Below are 21,207 nucleotides of genomic sequence, written 5' to 3'. Positions count from 1 at the left end.
ACTTTTTTCTCAGAAACTCTTTATTAAAAATAAAGAAACTGGTGATGCACTGTAGAAACTCATGCAAACACTTTAGCTTGTTAATAGTGTGTATGAGTAGATGAGAGAATAACTTGCTGTGGAATAAATTCCAGAACAATAATACAAAAATGAAAAGGAGAAGAAAGAGTGGACAAGAAAAACTGACTCCTTGCTTCCATTCCTACAGGGAGATCACACATAAAGAAATTCTCCTTTCCTTCCAACTGGTGGGGTTCCTCATGTGATGGATGTCTCCAATTCCAAGCAATATTACAGCTAGCAGTTCAGTACCGCTCTGCTCAGCAGTGAAGGTAATGCGATGTGTTTTCAACAGGCGCTGCAGGGGAACTGAGATTTTTCTTTTTATATATCATTTATAAATTGATGCTGTAACTTCACCAAACAGTAGTCTTTTAAAACTTAATGAGAATGAAAAATTGTGTGTATGTTTGCATGTATATATGTGCGTGTAAGAGTGAGTTTATGTTTAACATTTGATGTTCCTAGGAAGTTTAGGGGAGCAACAGTTCAAGCAGTTGAATATATTTTTATGCTTTGTTTCTTATTTCTTTGTAAATATACCTTTATCTTTAATTTGTATATTGATAATAGAAATGCAGGACAAATGATTTTTTAAAAATATTTCTTTGTTTGAAATTGTAAAGCACCATTGCACTGTAAGTTTAATGTTTTAAGTACTCTGGCCTATTGTCTAGGATTGCTAGATTTTAACAAATAAAACTACTGGCATCTAGGTAATTCTGAATTTCAGATAAAAGTGAATACATTTTTAATACAAGTATGTCCCACTTATTGCATGGAAAAGCTTGTACTAAAAAATTATTTGTGGTTTATCTAAAATTTAAATGTAGCTGGGAAATCCTGTATTTTATCTGGCAACGCTGATATTGTCTACTCCACATTTAATTGTCATAAAGTCTCATTTTAGGTAAAATATAAGTTATTTCGGTGTTCATATATGAATACAGAACAAATATGTAGGTAGATTAAATATATTCTTGAGCCTGGGAAAGCTGTCTTTTTTTTTTCTTTCTTTTTCTTTATTTTAGTGAAGTCAAGCAGTGAACAATGTTCCATAAAGGTCAATTGGCAACTGTACCATCTGCTCTGGGTCCCTAGAATAAATCTCCTGCTGGGGCACTGATATACATGAGCACATGTTGTTTTCACAAAGACCAAAATCTTATATTGTATTCTTGTTTGATGCCCGCTGTGGATGCCAGCTTAGCAGTGTCAGTAATGGTGTTTGTGCCTGAATTCTGGACCTTCATTACACAGATTGCTGCCAGTCCCAGAAATAAAGACTCCACTAGATTAAAGAAACATGAAATAAAATGCTGGACTCCATGTGTAGTGGAAAAATGGGTAATGTGCTCCAATTATTTTAACAGACCTGTTTACACATGCCCCAGGTTCCCAGAGGGTTGGCTGCTAACATCCCCCACTGCATCTTTCTCTGGAGAATTGCCCTGGGAAGAGAGAAATGCCAAGACGGTTTTATGTCTCCTATTATCTTCAGCTATCCACAGACAATGAGCGATTGATAGTAGGTGGCAAAATATCTTATCTCAATGAAGGACAACTCTGTGATGTAACTAATACTCTTGAATTCCCTGTGAAATCAGGCTGATTTTAACTTTAGGTACAACTACGCATTTCCTTGGCTTTTTCTCTTGCTTTGTCTTCACAAGTTCCACCAGAGAGCGCTCTGTCTATAAATTACCTACACATGAATCTCCATCTAAAATTCTGTTTTAGGGAGCCTCAAACCACTATACTATCCTATTGTCACAAAGGAAATTATTTATGTAGACAAAATTAAATGAGTGGGTGAAATAATATAAAAATACGTATTCCTAATCAGTAATAACTATACTTCCTAAGCACAACACATGTGTTTCTGTTTCTCATGGTACAACACAACAGATTTGTAGGCCAGAAGAAAATCCCAGAATTATTGTCACTGTGATTGATCTGGTAGCCTACAAATGGCTGAGTTAATGACGTTGGTTGTAGAAAGAGTAAAAGACGAATCTAACCTTTTTTACTGCCTTAAGCCATTCTCTCCTTTGTAGTATTTTACTTAATGAAACAGCACTAAGCTTTAAACTGCAGTTGACATATGTTTGTTTTTCTGTTGACAGAAGCCTTGATAGAGATAACCATAGGAATAGCATGCTATTGTTCTCAGTCCAAGGATAGGATAAACCACTCTCATGGTGTTAAATGTACACTGTAGGAGATATGTGTTACCCATGGATATAGTTTACTAGAAAAAAATTGTACTTACTTACAAGTACTGACTTCCCAACATGTAGGAGAATATTAATGAATAGCATATTGCAGAGTCACAGACATGAACATCCCTTCCCTGATGTACCTAGTAAACAAACGATGAAAACACAAGAATCCAGTAAGGGAAATCTCCACTGAGATTCCAATTCTGTTGAAAAAGGAGGCACTGTTTTCCATAGTAAGATGAATTTATAAAAACAAAATTGGGAGTATGTGATAACAGTGTCCTCATAGGAAGGCAAAGGAAGAGAATGAAGGCTGGGTACCTTCACTTAAGAATTTAGAAAAACAAGGATCAAGTTATAAGATTAAATTTAAACACTCTTTTATGTACAAGATGTCGATAAGTAAATTTTTGTCCAAGATTTGAAAAGGGCTCAAATATATAATTACTTTCTTTTGATAAAAATGAGTTGCCTCCTCATTATCCTTTTATGAAAACTCATGGATGACAATCTATTGTACTGGCATTTTAAATTAAGTTACATGTCTTTTGCTTTTGAATCTTATCTGCATCCAAATAAGTAAATTGCATATTTGAGGTTTCATTTCTTAATAATTTAATCTAGCACCACTTGACAAAAAGATTGAATCTATTATAAGACACTTTAATGTTTTAGAAGTATCTCTTATCTGCTGAAAAATAATATATTCACTTATTAAACTATACAATACTGATATATTTTAACATTTATGTTGAAAATACCTGTATTCATTTGTTCTTGCACTGCTATAAAGAACTACCTGAGACTGGGTAATTTATGAAGAAAAGAGGTTTAATAAGCTCACAGTTCCCTGGGCTATACAGGCTGCTGTTTCTGTGGAGGACGCAGGAAACTTACAATCATGGCAGAAGGCAAAGGGGAAGAAAGTACATGTTCACATAGGTGACAGGAAAGAGAAATCATGAAGAGGGAAGTGCTACACACTTTTAAACAAGCAGATCTCTTTAAAACTGACTCACTATCACAAGAACAGTAAGGGGGAAGTCTGCCCCTATAATCCAATCACCTGCCAACAGACTGCTCCTCCCACATTGAGGTTTACAATTCGACATGAGCTTTGGGTGGGGACAGAGAGCCAAACCATATCATTTCACGCCTGGCCCCTCCCAAATCTCACGTCCTTCTCACATTTCAAAACACAATTATGTCTTCCTAACAATACCCCAAAGTCTTAACTTATTCTAACATTAATTCAAAAGTCCAAGTCAAAGTCTCATCTGAGACAGGGCAAGTCCCTTCTGCCTAAGAGCCTGTAAAATAAAAAATAAGTTAGTTACTTCCAAGATGCAATAGGGGTACAGGCATTGTGTAAATAGACCCATTCCAAGAGGGAGAAATCAGTCAAAACAAAAAAGCTATATAGGCCACATGCATGTCTGAAACCCAGCAAGGTAGTTATTAAATCTTAAAGCTCCAAAATAAGCACTTTTGACTCCATGTCTCACATCCAGGCCTCTTAGACACAATGGGTAGGCTCCCAAAGGCTCCCACTTGGGCATCTCTGCCTCTGTGGCTTTGCTAGGTATAACACCCATGGCTGCTTTCATGTGCTGGCTTTGAGTACCTGTGGCTTTACCAGGTACATGGTACAAGCTGTCAGTGGACTTACAATTCCAGGGTCTAGAGGATGGTAGTCCTCTTTTCACAGCTCCACTAGGCAGTACCCCAGTGGGGAATCTGTGAGAGGACTCCAACCCCACATTTCCCCTCCGCACTGCTCTAATAGGGGTTCTTCATGAGGGATCCATCCCTGCAGCAGGTGAATACCTGGACATCCAGGTGTTTCCATACATCCTCTGAAATCTCAGCAGAGGCTCCTCAGCCTTAACTCTTGCCCTCTGCACTTCTCAGGATTAACTCTACATGGAAGCCACCTAGGCATGGGTCTTGCACCCTCTGAAGCAACAGCCTGGGATTTATCTGGGGCCCTTGTAGCTATAGCTGAAGCTGGAGTGTCTGGGATGCATGGTGCTGTGTCCTGAGGCTGCACAGAGTAGCAGGACACTGGGCCTGGCTCATGAAACCATTTTTCCCTCCTGGGCCTCCAGGCCTGTAATAGGAAGGCCTGCTGCGAAGATCTCTAAAATGCCTTGGAGATATTTTCCCCATGGTCTTGGCTAGTAAGATTTGACTCTTCCTTACTTATGCAAATTTCTGCAGCTGGCTTGAATTCCTCCCCACAAAATGGGTTTTCTTTTCTACCACATGGCCAGGCTGCAAATTTTCCAAATTTTTATGCTCACGAATGTAAGCATATACTGTTAGTACCAGGCAGGCTACCTCTTGAATGCTCTGCTGCCTAGGAATTTCTTTCACCAGATATTCTAAATCATCTCTCTCAAGCTCAAAGTCACACAGATCTCTAGGGCAGGGGCAAAAATGCCATGAATGTCTTTGCTAAAGCATAGCAAGAGAGACCTTTACTCCAGTTCCCAATAAGCTCCTCATCTCCATCTGAGATCTTTTCAGCCTGGACTTTGCTGTCCATATCACTATCAGCATTTTAGTCAGAAAAATTTAACAAGTCTCTAGGAAGTTCCAAACTTTCCCTCATCTTCCTGTCTTCTTCTGAGCCCTTCAAACTGTTCCAACCTCTGCCTGTTACCCAGTTCCAAAGTCACTTCCACACTTTCAGGTATCTTTACAGCAATGCCCCATTTCTCTGGTACCAATTTTCTGTGTTAGTTCATTCTCAAACTGCTATAAAAAACTACCTGAGACTGGGTAATTTGTAAGAAAAAGATGAATCAGTTTATACTTCTGCAGTCTCTATAGGGTTCTGCTTCTGGGGAGGCCTCAGGAAACTTACAATCATGACAAAAGGTGAATAGGAAGCAAGCACATGGCTTGCAGGAGAGAGAGAGATAGTGAGGAGGGAAGTGTTACACACTGTTAAACAACCAGATATCTTGATAACTAACTTACTATCACAAGCACAAGTCTGCACCCATGATCCAATCACCTCCCACCAGGCCTCTCCTACAACTTTAGGGGTTACAATTTCACATGAGAATTGGGTGAGGACACAGAGCCAAACCATATCAATACCTTTTCTTCTATGACAACAAAAATCTCATTGCAAGATAATATGTTAAAAGTGTGTGTGTGTGGGGGGGGCTTATTTTTGTTTTATTTTGTTTTTTAGTTAAACCCAAAGCACTCAGAGAATAATTGTTTCCAGATATTTGTGTTCTTGCAGGTTTTCAAATATAGTTACTGACTTCTTGATTGGGTAAATATGACATGAATGACACTGTAACTCACTTTCAAAACCTTTTTAATCAGTATTTTCTAAGGATACTGCTTGGAAATAAATTATAATAATAAAATATTTAAAAATTCATTTTGTTAAAGGTATTAACCTTAAGAGAATACTGCAATATATAACAAAAAGGAAAATAGACAAAAGTCATAGAAACTTGAAGAAAACAGCTACAATAGATAAAAATCTCAGCAATACTAAAAGATTACATGACTTCTCAGTTGTGGATAATTGCATTCTGTATTGTGTCTCTGAGCTCATTGTGATATGCTATATACGTACATATTTGTTTGGTGTTTCTTAAATTTAATTTTTGGACAGAAAAAATTGGTGAATCCCTGGAGACTAGAAACTCAGCAGGGCAATTAACTTTTACCTATGTAACTGAACACTATGCAGTGCTAATATCCATGTCAGCCAATTTCTGATGGCAAACCCACTATGCAATGGCTACACCTTCACCAACTTGGGCTGTGGAAACACATAGGGATTCAGCAGGACCAAATAATCTTTCTTTTTACATTAACGATAATTATGCTAGATAATTATGTCATTCAACTAAGAAAAGAAAAAATAGCTCAGAGCAGTCTGAGCTCTGTGAAGTATGGAAAATTCATCAGGCCCAGAGAGACATGAGTATGAGGATTTGTTCACCCCTCCTTCTACCACTCATGCCTGGGGGCAACTGTTTAAAGGCATTTTGTTTTTGACTAGTTGCCTCACTCACCATTATCTTCATGCTTCTGAATTTGTGATACAAAGAATAATATATAGTCAATCAACATCTTGTGTTATTTTGATGTGAATTCTTGGTAAACAACCTAGGAACTTTCCCTTTAAAGACCTATTTGTTAACTGCTGCTAACTGGAGTTTATATTCAGGGCAAATTGTATCTATGCTCCTGGTTGCAGTCCTCAAACTTGGCCCAAATAAGCTCTCTACCTGTATTCATTTTGCCTCACTCTTTTCCATTAGGTCGACATACCCTAGAAATCTGTTAACCATCAGTATCTCTCTTCACTACAAACACATTCCTGAACTCATTCAATGTGCGGAAATATTATAAATAGGGTTAGGTTTGGAATTCTGTGGGATCTGCTGAGTGTGCCATGCACACTATACTTCATGCAAGACAGAATAAAATGGAGTTACAAAGACCAACTCTTCCTAAAAGATTTTTTTCTTTTTTGTCCAAGAATCCTGTGTCATTTAAAGGCAACTAAAATTTTCCGAAACTTATTCTAACAACCGTTGATCAAGATCCAATGCCCTTCAGATGAGCCTCAAGTGTCTGGCCTGTTCTAACAGAACCATTTTTTCCTTAGTGTCTCTTGTTATCAACATTTTGTCTTAAAAATTTGAGTTTCAAATGGTGTTGGGTAATTACTACTAATAATTTCCCATCACTTCTTTATAAATATTGGGAGTCCTTCTTTTTTCAGATTTTTTTTTTTTGGATAAAATATGTATATATGTAAACACATTTGTGTCAACAGTTCCCATAATACAAAATAAAATAAAGTGCATAACTATAGAATACTCCAGCTCAAAGGAACACACATTCCAAATCTTCTTGGTTCAGACTACAACTTTACTGTCCAAATAAGATTTATGACTCCACTTGGGACTTGCATTACTGAGCAGTCAGGGAACTTTCCTCAGGAAGGGGAACATGTATCTAAGTCACGACAGAGTTCTGACAGATTTTCTCCTAGAAAGGATGGTAAGATTGAGAGTTACCTTAAATCCCCTTAAGACTCTTTTGATGGGAACCAGTGAAGCAAGTTTAAGGTAATGTCATTTTCTGCTGCTTTATCAGTACTATCTAAGATAAATTTCACCTTCTAAGCTGCAATATATCAGCATTTTTAGTGACTGTGCAACAAATTTTTCCAAATAGAAAGTTGTTCAAAGTGCTTTACTGAAACTAATTATTTTTCTGGTATTGTAAAAGACAGGTAAGCTGCAATTCTCTCAGTATGATTAAAATAATTTTTAAATAAAAAAAACAACATTAAGGAGACCCAGGTTGCCTGATTTTTAAGAAATATATTCTGCTACAGTGATATATTCTGAGACTGAAAAGCTAAGCTCTTTAAATATTAAGTGTACAATATCCTTCATACTAGATTTATAAAACTGTACTTCATGTGCTACTACTGAGTTCTCCCTGCATATGGTTCATGTTAATTATTTGCTTTAATAAAGGTTAGGAGACAATGTTTTAGAAGTAAAATCTAACATAAGAAACAGCTCTTTTATCCTTTTCTGCATTTATTTTCTTTTATTATTTATCCTTACGGTTTTGTTCTTTTATGCTTTTCAACTGGCTATGACAATGGTACAGAATGTTAAAAAGGCATGTCTTGGTTCAATGTCAGATAATAATAACCTTCTCTGGTAATGATCAACATAGAAGCTAAATACTAACTATTTTCAAATTTTCCTTTTTGACTTTGCTGGAGGAAATAAGATATCAATGTAAAAGTCTCTTTTAATATTCATGCACACAATGATATGAATATGCAAAACTCCTCCTGCTCCTAGTACAGAACAACAAATAGCATAAAAGGAGTCTTACCTTGGATTTCACCCTTATCTTTTCTGAAGTGTAGGGGTATTTCAAAGTAACGTATTCTCCTGTGTATGATATATCTAGCTCAATTCCAAAATCTGTGACAATGGCTAAATGCATTTGAATAAGTAATAGATAGTACATTAACCTTCACAGCAAATGTTCTCATTTTGTGAGTTTAATCATAATGGGCTTTTTCAAACACTGAATATCTCTGCTTTACAATTAGTTTCCTTCAGAGGTATTTAAATATATGTTTGTTCCTGCTTCCTTTTTTGTTTTAATATAAGAATGGTAATCATGAAACATTTTCTAACCACCCTGACTCCATTTCTGTTTAGTAATTTTTTAACAGTATTGCAACCAGTCCTAACATGTTTCCCAAAATAGGTCATATATCACAATTTTTATTAATAATTATTCTTTCAAGGTGAATTATTTCTTCCCCAGAATCAATTTTGCCACTGTGGACTGCAATGAGGGTTACAGAAGATAGGGTTATGTCACACTCAATGTTGCAAAATTGAAGTTAAAATATTACATTGAATCATTATCTTCCCTACATATACTCCAAAATACTCTTTGATAACCAGGCTATTTCATCTTCCTCTTATGCTTCTTCTTCTTTTTTTTTTAAATTAGTTAGTCTCCCAGACCAATTGATATTAGCCTTTCCATATTTTGGAACTCTCCCAGAAATTTTTACTAAAATCTGTACGGCTTGATTTTTGTAGTCAGGATTCTGCTAGTACTAGTGACCAAAATTCAACTCCATGCAGGAAAAAAAAAAAAAAAAAAGATAACTTAATTGGCTACGATCACCTGGAAATCTCCAAAATAGAACTGTGTTCAGGCACAAATAGACCCTACTATTGAAAAATGTCATGGTGATTTTTCACTTTAGGTTTTGCTCTTTGGCTTGCCTGGCTTGGGTGTTTCCTATAGTGGAAAGAATTACTCCTCCTGTCAGGAAATATGATCATTGGCAAGATCAACAGGAGGTTAATGTGTATGTATAGCTATGAATTTTAAAGCCTAGTGCTATAATAACAAATTAATTACCTATAAAGACAGAAATTTGACTTGCAATATTCAATTACATTTTATAAGAAAATGATTGATATGGTTTGGCTCTGTGTCCCCACCCAAATCTCATCTCAAATTGTAATCCCCATGTGTCAATTGACAGATGTGATGGGTGGTGATTGGATCGTGGGGGTGGTTTCCCCCATGCTGTTCTCATGATAGTGAGCAAGTACTCACAAGATCTGATGTGTTTAAAATGTGCTTGGCAGTTCCCCACTGTGCTCTTCTGTCTTGCCTGCTGCCATATAAGACATGCCTTGCTTCCCCTTCGCCTCCCACTTGCCACCATGATTGCAAGTTTCCTGAGGCTTCCCCAGGCATGCGGAACTGTGAGTGAATTAAACCTCTTTCCTTTATAAATTATGCAGTTTGGATATTATCTTTAATACAGTGTGACAACAAACTAATACAAGGATATTTTAGTTTGTTTTCTTAGGTCTTGAAGAAAAATCAGTTTAACAGATTTTTAGACAAGATTTTATCGGTCATAAGGAAAAAATCCTACCATGTTCTCCTTTTTCTCAGTATTTTAAATTGTCATTAAGTTGAAAAATAAGTACTTACCAATTTTATGACTCTATATAATGATCATGGTCATTAAAATACTTCTACATATGAATATGAATATGAATCAATGGCCTGTTTTGTACAACGAGAAAACAGAAAACGTGCACCATAATTACATTCTCTCTCTTTACATCTTAATCTTAATTATCATATTTCTCCTAAACCTTTATTGATGTATAAACTTATTGATTTCACCTTGTCTTTTTGTCTTCCTTCCTTGCTTTCTTCTATTCTTTGTTTCCTTTACTTCTTTTTAGATAAATACCAGACTATGGCCTCCCATTTCTGAACTCATATAATCTTGAGTGATTATAAATTAAGATAATAATGATAAAAATATAAATAGATGAAAGAAAGTCATGAAGAGATCACTGTTTTGGGGTTTATTAAATGAGACAGCTTCACTTGAAATAAAAAAATTAATTTAATTTTGTAATTGATGACAAAACAGGTCAGCAATTAAAATCTACCATATAGATTGCTTCAGTTCAATTAATTTGTTTTCTTTTATCCCTATTTTTTTCTTTTGAGACTGAGGCTTGCTCTGTTGCCCAGGCTGGAGTGCAATGGCATGATCTCGGCTCACTGCAATCTCTGCCTCCCAGGTTCAAGCAATTCTCCTGCCTCAGCCTCCCGAGTAGCTGGGACTACAGGCGCCCGCCACCACACCTGGCTAATTTTTGTATTTTTAGTAGAAACAGGGTTTCACCATGTTGACCAGTCTGGTCTCGAACTCCTGACCTCAGGTGATCAGCCCGCCTTGGCCTCCAGAGGTGCTGGAATTACAGGTGTGAGCCATCACACCTGGCCCCCTATATTCTTATAAAGAGAAATATACATCTAATTATTTCATTAAATTCAGGTATAATTTTTTGGTAATAACTCCATAGATGTTACAAGTCACCTTATGTTGCAACACCTCAAATATTACATAGTATCAGAATCTCAATGTTAATGATGCTAATGTATGATCATTTGATTAAAATGGTGGCTCAAGTTGTCTCTAATGTAAATGGACTTTTTTTTGTACTTAGAAAGTAATCTCTGCTCTAACATACATTGAAGGGATGTGAACTATGTTTTTCTCTGGATTTTTCCATATTAATTCCAGTGGCTATTTTGTGTGAAATTTTATAGTCATAACTTTCTAGTCTAATCATTTCTTTTATATGATTAGCTGACGATCTTTTTTAAGCACGTGATATCCTACATCAAATATGATCTTTCTTAAATGCGGAATGCATGCTTATTTCCTCCAACAATGAATCTTCTGAGTAAACATGTGGTGTCATAGATGCGTCAAATGGTTTAAAATGAGTCTTTATTAGCCCATTTTTGGATATTACTATAGACTCATTGGTTTATATTTTTAAATATTTTACAATACATTAGAATTATCTAATGCTTAAATATGTGTTTTGAGTACCAAGAAGCTTGCCTCTGGATCCTTTTTAAACCTTCTTTCATCTGAGCCTTCCTTGTTCTCTAGGCCAAGGTGCTAAAGGCTTTTCTGGAACTCTTATGGCCCAGAACTGGCATAAACCATTTATCCTAGCAATGTTAGATCTTATTAGGGGAAAATTATACTATGAAACAAAATCTGTAAACTACATGTATTTATTTCTATTGGGGTATTTTTGCATCTAAACCTCGTCCATGAAAAAGGTTTGGAAAAAAATACACCTTTTAAAATTCACAGACAATTAGACAGATAAATAAAGCAATTTAAAATTAAATTGAGTATGTAGAAATTATTTAATTTATCTGTAGTCCTTTTAACATATACCAACTTATGTGATCATTAATAACATGAATAGATTTACTTATCATGTCATGCAACATCACTTATGAAGTGTTTATTAAACTATAATTAAAATATCAATAATAAAAGACTGCTGAGAAAACTTTAGAATTTCTTTGTAGTTTTTTTCTTCACCCTTATATTACATTAGGGATATACAGTAAGATCATATTGTTTAAAAATCACTTGAGAAGACTTGTATGCTTTTCTGTGTGTTTAGATCACCATTCTGATACATATCAATCAGATGTCACCCTCTCTTTCCAGTTAATAAACAGAAGCCTTTCTTATGTCACTCTTGAGAGCATTTAACCTAGAAAAATTCTAATTACTCAAAAAATGTTTTCCTTAGAGGTTTGCTACTATACAAAATTACAGAATCCCATCAAGAAGACTATCATTCTCATTTATTAGCTGAAGTCCTATTATACTTATTAAGTGATTTCTGATTTAATAGAAACATAAATTCAGAACAATTAAGTTTAGTGATGTCCTTTCTGTAACAGTTTTTCAATCTGTACTGTTCAGGTTCAGCCATCTTTTATTTTAGCGAATGAGCCAATATACTGCACTTTCTTTCATGTGATTGCCTTATGGTAATCTGTTTTCCTTCTTTGTTGCAGTTTGACTGCCTTTAACATCTTCTTTGTCTAATAATTGCCTTTAATATGCAAATATTTTTATAAACACATTTGTCAAAAGTTAAAGTAGATGTTAGGTGTAAAATTACAAGCACACTGTCACTCTAGGAAGCTGGCACAAAAGAGAGTTGGGATGGAATGTGTACTTAAGCTATGATTTTTACTATTAGAAAAATATATAAGAGTATGAAAAAGCTGAAATATGACTCAATAACATTCTAATTAAATTTAGATCAAACTGATTAATAATTATGCAATAAAGTTTCCTTCTAATGTACAGACACAGACATACACATATATCCAGGTGTTCTGGAAAATACATGAGGCAAGACTCTACAGAAATTATGCTGAAAGAAAATAAAGCAACATATGATTACTGACTAAGTCTAGGTAGGGTGATTCATTTGTACTTTTAAAAATTCTATTTATATGTGTTTTCTGTAACCTTTGCAGTAGGTACATATTACTTAATAATACAAAGGGGTTATTAATTGACCAATTAAGACAAAGTCACTTTGTTAGCAATGTTAAAATGCAAGGATAATGAATGACTAAAATAACAATTACAATATTTTAATTTCTCAGACACTGTTGCAATACTAATATATAAAAAGAAAAGACACTGTCAAGTGAGCTAGTACAACTAAAAAAGAGAATTCTAAAGAACCACTAATATAATAACTGTTTTGTTCTACCTAATGGTTTTAACCTACCTATGTTTGAGTTTTTAAAATATTTATCTGACTACTGTGGTCTGAATGTTTAAGTCTCCTCAAGTGCATACATTGAAATCCTCATCTTCATCCCCAAGGTAATGGTTTTAGGAGCTGGAGCCTTTGGTTAGGTTATGCGGCAGAACTTTCATGAATTAGATTAGTACTTTTATAAAAGAGGCTTGAGAGAGACCCCTGGCACCTTCTGTCATGTGAGGTTAGAGCGAAGAGAAGGCTGTCAATGAGGAAGTGGGCCCTCAACCATACACCAAATCTACCAGGACCTTGATCTTGGACTTCCCAGACTCCAGAACTGCTTTGAATCCACCAGTCTATAATACTCTGTTACGGTGATTCAAAGAAAATAAGATATTATTATTCAGTTTCTTTAATCATAGACAATACAGTTAAAGTATATTTGTTGTTAGAATCATAGAACCTGAACATTTACCACCATATTTTTTCATAATAATCATCATTTGAATAGAAAATTTTGAAGTATTAATTTTAAAACTAATTTTTTGTCTTTGTATCTTGAAAGATATGATTTAAAAAGTTAACTACAAGGAAGAAATTAAAAGAAAAATAATAGGTTCCACACTGAGCACTGTCTCTTCACTAGAGCAAATCCTTGTTACGATGAGCAAAATTTTCATTAATTTTCCATTATAATAAAAAGAGCTAATTTATTCATTATGTTTACAAGAGAATGTTAATTAAGATACATAGCTCAATTTGAGGCTTTTTGCTGTTAAATTGTACATGTAGTCTTCTCTCAGTCTTCTATCTTTGAAGTTATGTTAATGTTCTACTTAATGTTTTAACTCAATTGAGATAATCTATCTAATGGCTCTTTCTATCTCTTCCCATTCTTTATTTCTTCATACTTATTTCAATTATTTTTCAGGTTTTCATACAATCACAATGATTTCTCCTAAGCTTAAGTCTTCTAATCCATGAATAAGGGATGTCTTTCCATTTATTTAGGCCTTCTTTAATTTTTCTCAGTAATGTTTTGTAGCTTTCAGAATGCATGTTTTACACTCTTATAGCTAAATTTATCACTGAGTATTGTATTCTTTTTGATTATCTTATAAATAAAATTATGTTTTAAATTTTATTTTTTGATTGTTTACTGCTTTTGTATGGAAATACAATTGATTTTTCTATATTGTATATTCTACTGAGAGAGGAGGCAGTTAGAAGCCAGCTAGGCAGCTAGAGAGGGAGGGTCTCAGGAGAGGAAATACATCTGTGGAACCGCACCTGCACCACCCTTGTAGTTAGTGAAAAGAAATGTAGCTAAGAACTTTCTCTAGCTAGGATGTTTGCTCGGAAGGGACTGTCCCAACCTAAGTGCAGGGACAATAAATGAACTGAAATGTCTTTAACTTAACCCAGATAATTCCTCATTATAATATCATTAACATGACATTAGTTTTGTGGTTTTAGTTCCCTGTGGGTTTCATTTAGGTACTCATAATCATGGGTAATAACCAAGATGGGGTAGCTATAGCCAATCCCAGGCATGTGCAAATGCAGCACTCTTATGGGGGAACTTTACCTGTCCTCTTAGTATAGAACCCACAGAGGACTTACTTGTCTTTGCCACATAAAAGACCCAGAATTCAGCCCCACTTCTGGCAACTCTCTTGGGGTCCCCTCTCACTGCTGAGAGCTTTTCTGTTGCTTAATAAATCCTACGCTGCCTTACTCACTCTCCGGTGTCTGCGTGTCTTATTGTTCTTGGTTGTGGAACAAGAACTCAGACCTAGCCGAACTAAGGAGTACGGAGACTCAACCTTGTTGAGAATATTAGTTCCAAATTTTTGTTGGATTTCTTAGAATTTTTTTATAAGAAAACTTATCATCTGAAATAAAGCTAGTTTTAGTTTATCCTTTCTAATCTAAATACCTGCTATTTCTTTCACTTGCCTAATTGTTGTGGCTAAAACCTCTAGCGCAATGTTAAATACAAGTGGTAAAAGAGGACATCCTTTTCTTGTTTCTTATCTTAGAGGAAAGCCTTTAGCCTTTCACATTAAGTATGAGGTTATGGATGATTTTGTTTATGGATGCCCTTTATGATGTTGAACATTCCAAATTAGTTGAGTGTTTTGTCTAAAAATGGATACTAAGTCTCAAATGCTTATTATGTTTCTGTGAGATAATAATGTGATTGATAAATACCTTTATTATATCAATATGATACATTGATTTCTGTATGTAAAATCAAACTTGAATTGCTGGGATAAATCATACTTGGTCATGATATGTAATTCTTTTGATATGCTGCTGGATTAGATTTGCTAGTATTTTGTTAAGGGCTGTTTGTGTATATATTTACAAGAGATCATGGTCTGCAGTTTTAACTTCTTGGAATGTCTTTGATTTTATTATCAGGCTAATGCTGGCCTCACAGAATTAATTATAAAATAGCTCATTTTTTTCTAGTTTTTGAATGAGTTTATGAAGACTTGTTATTAATACTTTTTGAATGTTTAGTAGCATTCAGCAGTGACACTACCTGGTTTGGACTTTTTATACGGAAAGTATTAAAACTATTAATTCAATTTTATTGTTGTATTTGTGTTATTATTGCCTATTTCTTCTTGACTAAGCTTTAGTAATGTACATCTTTCTATGGATTTTTATACATTTCAATTAACATCTAATTTTCTGTTTTATAATTACTCATAGTATTCACATATACTTCTTTTCTTTTAGGTAAAGTCAGTAGTGATTAACTCACCTAAATATAAAGGATGTCTTTTATTTATTATTTTAGTAATTTGAGTCTTATTTCTCTCTCTCTCTCTGGATTATGTTTATCTATTTTGCTGATTTTTTTCAAGAAGCCAATTATTGATTTTTAAAAGCTATTCTCTAGTAGTTTTTCCTAATCTCCATTTAATATTCATCTTGCTCTTGTTATCATCTTTATTATTTCATTATATCTGGTGACTTGAGGTTTAGTTTGTCATTGTATTTTCCAGTCTCTTAAGTTGGAATGTTATTTTGTATATTTTAGATACCTTTTAAATGTGGGCATTTACAGATATAATGTTTATATATTTTTCTTTGTATTCCCTCTTACTAACTTGTGTAGTTTTCTTCCACCAATACAACTTGGTCTAACTTGTCTTCATTAGGATATAAGTTGTCAAACACATATTGTATGTGTTATTGCCTTAGCATACAAATATATGCACATTGTTATATATAATTGCTTTTTAAATAAGTTAAGAAGAAAAATAAGAAATATGCAATCAGAATGTCTCCTACAATTATCTACACAACTATCTTTTCTGTAACTCTTTGACCTTCTATGTGGATTCTATGTGGATTATCATCTAGAATCACTTGCATTTCTATGTTGATTCAGATTATCATCCGATGTCACTTGCTTTGGACTCAAACAATTATTTTTAATATGACATACCCAGTAGCAGTGAAAACTCTTAGTTGCTGTTATCAGATGTAAGATTCTATTCTGACAGGAATTTTGTCTGTCATCTTTTTGCATTTGTCATACCACTGCCTTTTGGACTCCATTGTTTCTGTGAGAAATCAGCTGTTACTTTAAAGTTCGTTGTATGTGACAAGGCATTTGTCATTTGCTGCTTTCAAGATTTTCTGATTCTCTTTGTCTTTCATATTTTCACTATAAAGTGTGCCTTGTGGATCACTTTATGATATCCCCCTTGGAGTTACTTGAGCAGCTTGACTGTACACATCAAAGTTTTCAGGAAATTTGGAAGTTTTCAGCCTTTAGTTATTTAATGGATTAGGAATAGCCTTCAAACTCTTTTGTTCTGTTAAGTACAACATTTTGACCACTTCAAAGACAGTGTGTTGCTTGATTTATATTTCTGTGTATGAGTCACACTTTCCTGTGTTCTTTTTCAATGTCTCTTGATTTTTCATTAGAAACTATTTGTTATGTCTTCTTTGTTTCTTTATGATTTTAATAGATTCTTTCAGTGCAGTATCCATCCTTTGCAATATCAAGCCAATGATGTTGCGCCTCAGACGTTGCACCACCTTCCTGATACCCCATACGTTGTGGATGACTTTTTGCCTGGTTAGACTTTTCTAGTGTTACAGCCAGTTATTTTTCTGTAATGATTATTAGTTGATTGCTGTGTTGTCTTTGACAATGCCCTGGTGCATAAAATGTTACACAACTGTTCAATTAAGTCAATCTCCTTTGCAGAGGTAGTCTTTGGGCCTTACTCCAATGCTAAGAAGGTTCTTTTTAACTGCATTTCCTTTCATTTTCTCTGATAAACAGCTGGCTAGTCTATAATTTCTCTTGGTGCTCTTAGGGACCTGTCAGTCTCCTCTTAATTACTTACCACCAACATCTCCATTTTCTGACTATGTCCTTAGGCTTGGAGTTTCCCAAGATCTGCTCCAAATGAAGTTAATTACTATATGAAAAAATGCAGATTTATTTGCAATTATGGCCTAATGCTCCACTTGGGAAGAACCAATGTGTTACTGCCCCAGAACTGGGTGCATGGACAGTGGCCCCTTTGTCTCAGTGATGCTGATACTCTGAAAGCAGGGTACTGACATGGATGATAACCCAGTTACTTGACTTGCTCTTCCAAACATAGAAAAACTGCCATATGAGCAAGTTGCGATAGGGATTCATCTCTGGGATTCTCAACCTGCCACAGCTGGTATAGTCTTTCACACTAGGAGGGTAGACTAGGGTCTGGGTAGATGAAAGCAGACTGCTCTGCTGTATCCTGCTCTGCTTGCCTGGAATAAAGCTGCAGCACAAATCTGGGGAAGGAGATAAGAAATTCTTGTTTTCTTCTTTCACCAGAAATAAACTATTATATTGGCAGCTGCTGGAGACAGAAAGCCCTGTCTTCAGACTTATACCTACCCAAAGTATAGCTTCCATCACACTGCCTGAGAAGGAAGGAAGTGGCTCAACACTCACACACTCTAATTGTTTTTACGAGATTTAGTAAGAACAAATGAATATTTTATCATCAAAGTTTCATTATTGAACAAATATTCTTCATTTGTTGTTTGCTTATAGGACAATTTCAGAAATGTATTATTAATTTTCAGAAGTTAGTAGTTGTTTCACTGGAGAGAGCGTTCATGAAAAACCTTCCTCTGCCATTCTGGAAGTGCTTCTCTCCAAATTACATTTAATACATTATTTTCTGAGGCAATGAGTTAGTCTAAGTACAGGCATACCTTGTTTTATTGTGCTTCATTTTATTGTGCTTGGAAGAGTGTCCACTTTTACAAATTAAAGTTTCATGGAAACCCTGCATTGAGCAACTCTATCAGTGCCATTTTTCAAACAGCATATGCTCACTTTATTAGCGTGTTTTGTTTTTTTTAACCAACAAAGTATGTTTTTATTTAAAGTATCTATTTTCCATTATACAAAATGTTATTGCATACTTAAAAGACTACAGTAAGTATAAACATAACTTTTATGTACACCGAGATACCAAAAAAATTAATGTGACTCACTTTATTATGTTAACTTTATTGTGGTAGTCCAGAACTGAACCTGAAATATCTCTGAGGCATACTTGTATCTTGTATTTTGATGCCATATGTATGTGTTATTCAATGCTAATGTTATATGTTTGCTGTGGCCACCTGGGCAAGTAAAGCACAATAATCTTATCCTTTTTGTTACTTAATTTTTAATAAAAACAATTATAAAGATATTGGTATCATTCCTTCAACAACATTGGTGTCAATAATAAATAAAATAAAACACATATTTTCCTACTGTGTCTTGAAAGAAGAAAATAAAATTTAGTTACCTAGTCTAGAATTTTCTTCATTAAAGTAAATGTATTTTTCTTCCTCCAGGAAATCTAATGGAAACTTAGAAAAAGAATGAAAACTCTATCCCTAGTTTTCTAAGGAACACATATGGCACAGAGACAGGACTGGCAGCAAACAAAGATAAATGAAGAGTCACCCTCAGTGAAATCCTGACTGCTGCTTTAAGTTCTCTACCACATTTTGGATTTTAGTGTTTGGATTATTTCTGAAGGAGTCTTCTGAACCTCATGTTACTTACAGGAAAAACAATAGAATTTGATTTACATAAATGTCCTTCTCAAACCCTTTGATCAATGGTGCTCAAGTTCCATTTTATCTCTATACCCATAGTTATTCAATTGTTTAACTCATTTTCTGAGCAACCAAGTTCTCAATGCAGAGAACTCAATTATGTTGTTTGCTTTTCTGATCCACCATCTTCTGTGTGCACTCATGATAGGATGAACATGGGATGAAATCATATTTATAATGAATTATAGAATGATCCCTGAAGGTAGAGTACTTGAAATTATATTTATATATCTTTTGTGGTTCATATCTCATAAGCGATAGATCCATGCTTATCATGTTAATCGTGTTATTCATTGGCTTTAGGATCTGACTTGCCTCCACCGGAGACTGCTTCCAAGTCTGATTTTTGCAAGTCACTGAACATTTCTTCCTGGTCATAAAATATTCATTATTTCAACTAATAGTAATATGGTTTTCTTTCTAATGTACTCATAGCCCATAGCTTTTTGAGCTCTAGACAGACTGATTTGAACCTTTTAAGCAATAAATGAGAAGAATCATTTTTTGAAATAGATAATATTATTTTATTTAGAATAACAACATGCCACTTGGGGAGATATTTTTTGTATATCTAATTGCCACTTGGGGAGTTTTTTTTTGTATATCTTGAAGTTCTCACCAGAATATACTTTATACAGAACTATTGCAAACAAACTTGGAATCATAAAATTTCGAGGCATACTTTGTGGAAATATACCATAAATTGTGTAAACATCTGAGTATAAAGCGGAGCTGTTTCGAGACTGACTCCTTTATTTAAGTAATGGAGATGCATATAAAACTTAGATTTTAAATATTTTATTAATCTTCCATAGTGCGTCCTAATTAGGCAGGAAAAGACTTGGAGGGATGGAAAGGTATTCCCACACCTTCTTCTCATGCATATTGTCTTTAGTCATTACTTACAATTATTATTTTTTGTTTGGTGGTTTTTGGTTTCAAAGGGATAATTACTTAAAAGGAAAGATACTGACTAAAATATTTGCTTTGTGTTAGTTTAATTTAATGATCTAATATTTGTGTTATTTTATCCATGAAAGCAATACTTCTGCCTGCAAGTATCTAAACCAGTCATATATTTCTACCTCACCTTCTTTGGTAAACAGGCCTTCATTATTTTATTCTTGATCAGTTGAAATTTAAACTGAAATAAAATACACTTATTCAAAATATTTAAATTATATAAAAATAAAAATATTTAGAAAGACTGAGATCATTTATAGTATCCTTAGTTTTTCTCTAGAGGGTTTAGCAGCAGGTTGCTTCTAATTCTGACTTTATATAATTATAAAATTCTGAAAAAAATGTTAACTAGAAACTATCTTGTGTTTATGTTTAATTACTTTAATAATAATTGTTGTGCTTCATTCATTATTGAGGAAAAATTGTAAGCCTTCTTTCCTAGTTCTCACATTATTTTACCAACTACGGGGCATTATGGCAATCATACCCTACTGAGGTTGAGTATTAAAAAATAAATATTTAAAATTAAAATACAGCTTGTCACATAGAATGAGCACCTGATGCCATTTATGAGGAACAGGTGGATGTTTATTCAGGCATGTTTTATGTACCAGCAGGAATTATTTCAATTAAATATCAATGTCACTGCCTTTAGAGAAGACTGAAACAAGAGCAAAGGATACACATACACACAGACACACACACAGGCATGTAGGTGACACAGGAACTTAAGGTATCTGAACTGAACCAGATTTACAAAAAAGATTGGTTCAATTTGTCTAGATTGCCTAAAGGAAGAGGTAGTTGCCTCTAAAATAGATCAAGAGATTTTGATCTTTGTTGTTGCATTGAAATGTGCAATTCTGCAGGTGCTATTATTCTTTGAAACTTTCTTTGGGTGAATTGAACATAATATTCTTAGGTGGGTTGGGAAATAAAAATGACTAGGAAAAACATGTGTCTTTGCATTCAGTATATAGTGTCTTGAATTAGCAAGTTATCTAAGTTGTGTTAATGGAGAAAAATACTCAAGATAAATATTTGGGTTATCACAAAGGCAAATATTCCTAATTAGTGAGAGTGAGGGAGGAGAAGGAGACAGAGAAAAAATATGAATAACTTATTCAAAT

The 21,207-nt window shown here is 34.4% G+C and overlaps 1 long non-coding RNA gene across 3 annotated transcripts in view; it reads left to right on the top strand.

The window, feature by feature from the left end:
- LOC104001852 (uncharacterized) overlaps positions 1-18,934 on the top strand; it is a 47,478-nt gene extending 28,544 nt beyond the window's left edge. For 2 of the 3 annotated variants that reach the window (XR_008538823.2, XR_008538821.2), the window contains exons 4-5: positions 209-332; positions 18,848-18,934. This is a non-coding gene — a long non-coding RNA (uncharacterized LOC104001852). Of the gene's footprint in view, positions 1-208; positions 333-1,091; positions 1,231-18,847 lie in introns of those variants that run through there. The other variant, XR_008538825.2, reaches the window with a different exon arrangement.
- The last annotated feature ends 2,273 nt before the right edge of the window (positions 18,935-21,207 follow it).

This window comes from Pan troglodytes, chromosome 14 (assembly GCF_028858775.2).
Source record: "Pan troglodytes isolate AG18354 chromosome 14, NHGRI_mPanTro3-v2.0_pri, whole genome shotgun sequence".
Classification (NCBI taxonomy): domain Eukaryota; kingdom Metazoa; phylum Chordata; class Mammalia; order Primates; family Hominidae; genus Pan; species Pan troglodytes.
The sequence above is the reverse complement of the archived record's forward strand: the minus strand, read 5'-3'. Positions and strand labels throughout refer to the sequence as shown.